Source organism: Micromys minutus (genome assembly GCF_963924665.1).
Source record: "Micromys minutus genome assembly, chromosome: 16".
Classification (NCBI taxonomy): Eukaryota; Metazoa; Chordata; class Mammalia; order Rodentia; family Muridae; genus Micromys; species Micromys minutus.
The window spans coordinates 28,916,230-28,920,626 of NC_137985.1; positions in this window are offsets into that span (position 1 = coordinate 28,916,230).

The window sequence follows — 4,397 nt, forward strand, 5'->3', positions numbered from 1 at the left end:
TGCTTTGTATATAAATAAAATATATTATCTGCAAAAATCATTACTGGATTTATAATAGCTGTTTGCTATTGTGTGTTTCCCTACAAGATAAAAATTAAAAGGCAGTAATAATAGCATAAAATTTTATGGTGGGGAAACTGACAAGAAGTGAGTTCTATAAAATATTTATGTCTGGACTCATAGAATACCAGCGCTCTCCCTGCCCACCAGGCTACCTAAGTCCCACAACAGCTTGCCAGAGACACTTATCTCCTCTCAGCCTGTCTCCATCCCTCATGAATTCACCAAAGCACACTCCGCCTTGCCATCAGGGAGTCTGTAGCAATCACATATAGCACAGAACAACGTTGGCTACCTCTTCTATATTATTTCTTCCTTCCTTTGGGTTAGCCACATTCCAGGGCTTCTTGGCAGGTCTAACCCCTCATCTCTGACTATCTTCCTTCCTTTTAGACTCATAAGATCACTCACTACCTGATTCCCACCAGGATTGCATCAGGAAAACATCACATGTAACTCTGAGTTCCACAACCCTCCCAACTGCCTTACTCAGATCTTCCCATTGCCCTGTGTGTTCTTGAGTTTCAAGACTAATACACACTATTAAGGATATTCCTACCAGGTCCCCTGACCAGACCAATGAAGATACCAGACTACAGCAGAGAACAGAAGACCTGAATAGAACCTACATATTCAAATACCAAACATAGTAAATCAGCATCTGACCTTATATTGAATTATTTTTATCCTATGTGTTTTACATACCTTTGCAGAAAGAAGAAATGTGGCTTGAACATAAAAAAGAAAGAAAGAAAGAAAGAAAGAAAGGAAGGAAGGAAGGAAGAAAGAAAGAAAAAAGAAGAAAGAGGAGAGAAAAGAAAATGAAGCAAAGAAAAAGAAAAAGAAAAATTTAACCAACAAACTGTTTACATGCACATTCTAATACAAAATAACAACAGTATGAAAAATCAAAATAACATGTCTTCACAAAGAATATAAATCTCATAGCAATAATGACCACTCACCATGGAAAAGCTTACAAAGAATTCTATAGGATAATTCTAACTATGGTCAAGCAACTCACAGAAGACAAAGACAAAGAAAGAAATGAAATTGGGAAGTCAAGCTAAGATTTAAAAGTAGAATTTGGATAGTTTTCAAAAAACTGATTAATCCCTAAATAATTGACTTTCTTATTTTTCTGGTAGCTTTGTTGAGTCCTAACTTTAACTAGACATAAGATGGAGTAATATTCTCTATTCAGTGACTGATAAATTTCAAAAGGAAAATCAGTGGAAAATACACTAGGAGAAATTGTTACTGATTTTCTGGTAATCAAAAAAGGCTTTAATAAAAAAGAAACATTTAAATCAGGGCTTGCAGATGTATAAATTAATCAAATAGGGGATTTAATTTACTCTTTCTCTCTCAATCTGTGTGTGTGTGTGTCCTTACTGTGTACCAGTTACTGTGTTAGATTTTTATATACTTGTGACAAAGATGAAGTTCTCATTGCTAAAATGTATAATCTGTTTGAAAAGGGCACAATTTGCAATATGCAATGCTACAAAAGTCTGGTGTACACACTAGGGAGGGCCTCTATCTTTTTCTAGGATAGGGAGAGGATTTTAAGCCAAGAGAACAGGTTGTGTCTGTTTGGATTTAAGAAAATCCAAACTGAAACAAGGCTGAAAATGAAAAACCTTAAAAATCAGTTAAAATTCTCAATGGAAAAACCTCACCAACAGAATGGATCCTGTTGAAAATAAAAAGTCCAAGATAGAAGACAAAGCAGAGGGACAGGATCCCCCAGTGAAGCTTAAGAACAATGAGCAGATTAGAGAATAGAGTTTGGGGACACTATACAAAGACCCACCCTCTGAGTAATGGCCACTGAAGGAGGAGATTAATAGAATGGCAAAGACCCAGAGAGTAATTTCATCTAAATCATAGAAGAGAATTTCCAAACTAGAGATAGAGGTACCCATTCATATATAAAGCCGACAGAACACTAAGTAGAAAAGAGAAAGGAATACCCATGGCATATTACAGTTACAACATTAAAAGGACAGAACACAGAAAGGAAATGAAAAGTTTCTCAGAAGAAATGGCAAGTAACTTATAGAGGTCGGCCTATTAGAGTAACAACAAGTTATTTAACAGAGTTATTGAAAGGCAGAAGGGTATTATCAGGATTATTCCAATTGCTGAAAGACTATATCTGTCATCTGAAACTATTACACCCAGCAACAGTAACTTTTAAAGTTAAAGAAGAAGTAAAGTCTTTTCATAATTAAAACAGACTTAAGAAATTTGTGATTTCATGGACAACTGAAGAGGCCCAGGCTCCCTTGACCTGACCACTACCATCATGAACAGGGAGCCACGGGTAGCTATTATGGTATGTGAGCAGCCCATCTCCTTCCTCTTGGATACTGGGGCCACTTACTTGGTCCTGACAGAGTTTTGGGGACCTACTTCTCCCTCCCATTTTTCTAATGTCAAGTAAGAGGACACCTTACCTTCCTCACCAGATTCCAGCACTTACTTACATTTTTAGGGGTGTACCTCTCAGTCATTCCCTTTTGGTAGTGCCAACATGTCCTGTTCCTTTATTGGGAGAGATCTAGCTAAGTTGGGAGCCTCTATTTCCTTTACTCCCCCCATTTGCCTGAACCCAAGCTCGCTAACAACCCCTCTGCTTCTTCTATCCAGTCAACCTACTAACACAAACATGTTTCCTTTACCAGCTTCTCAGGTAGACGCTGAGTATGTTGCTAAACACTCTTCTGTTGTCATCCAACTACTAGACACTACCAGGACCCTTTTAAGGTGATACTCGAGACACCTGCAGCTCTTTTACCACATACAAGATCCATGAGATCCCAGGTGGGAGACAGAAGTTGTTGGTAAGCTCTACTGTAAAAAAAAAAAAAACAGCCAGAGTTCCCCCTGTAAGTACTACCAACATTCAGCTGCCCTGACTCTGACGCTGCCATGACTCCACACCTTTCCCCTATCCCTCTTCATGGCATGGCAGGCCGTTTTAAAATATCTGGGACACATTATAATAATTTGCTCCGAACCTTATCAATCTTTTGTCTACTTCAACGACAGACAAAAAAATTTCTAATCAAACTATTAGTTCCTGTTACAGGATTACCAGCCACTGTCCATAGAGGAGCCTGATGTGAACATCTGCCAGGTGGATCCCGATGGTGAAAGCCAGCTGCACCCCCTTACAACGCCCCAAGACAGCAGGAAGTAGCCAATGAGACTCGACGCCCCTATTCCCCTTTCACCATCGGCCTCCCCCTCCCCCTTTTCTCCTTTTTATAATAAGAAAAGGGGAGAAATGGCAGCATTAGGACTGCTCCTGAAAAATCTTTTTCTTCCAAACCAAATGTACTTAATTTCTACCTATAATGTATACATATGTGTGTTCCAGCATCTTGTCAAGTTCAGGTGCTCATTACATCTAGAACAGCTCCAGAGAAGCAACCTACAGATGCTTCAGCCTTCTCTCGCAGACACAGATGCTTCCACTGGACCTGTTACTTCTGACCTATCCTCAGATGGTTCCACAGACCCTGGACAACAAGGAAACAGCCAACTCTTAAGACTGGACAAACATGCCTACCCCCACTTTTCTGGACTCTCTAAAAACATTGCCCCAAACAAGCATGAAGCAGTCAAGAGATCACAACAACCCTATTCCTGGTCCACCATCGCCTCTAATTTTTCTTTTTTAATTAAACAAAAATGGGGGAATATTGGCATTCTCTAAACCCCACCCTCAGTTACCTAGCAACAGCCAGGTATACCCCACCCCTCAATTACCCAGCAGTGGCCAGGTATGCTCCTCCCCAGTGGCCTTACATTATAAAAGGAGACACTTGACCCCTCCTCTCTCTCTTACTCTTGTGCTCTTGCAGCCTTGCTCTCCCACTCCTACCCCTCCTCTTCTCTTTCCCTTCCCCCCTCTCTCCCACATGCTCATGGCCAGCCTCTACTCCTCTACTTCTCTCTCTCTCTCTCTCTCTCTCTCTCTCTCTCTCTCTCTCTCTCTCTTTCTCTCTCTCTCTCTCTGCCTCTACCACCCTCTTAACTCTCCCATGACCTGAATAAACTCTATTCTGTACTATTAAAAAAGAAAGAAAGAAATTTGTGATTTCAAAACAAAAAGTACCAAGAATTCGAGATTGAATATTTCAATTTGAAGAGACAAATGAGTATACTCATGAGGTCTAGGAGCACATAAACAATGCCAGAAAATGTAATCAGAATAGATGTGAGAAAACATTACCACAAAATTAATAAATTGATAGGAATTAGCACACACTTTTCTATAGGAACTCTAAATATTGATGATTTCAATTCCACAATTAAAAAATAGA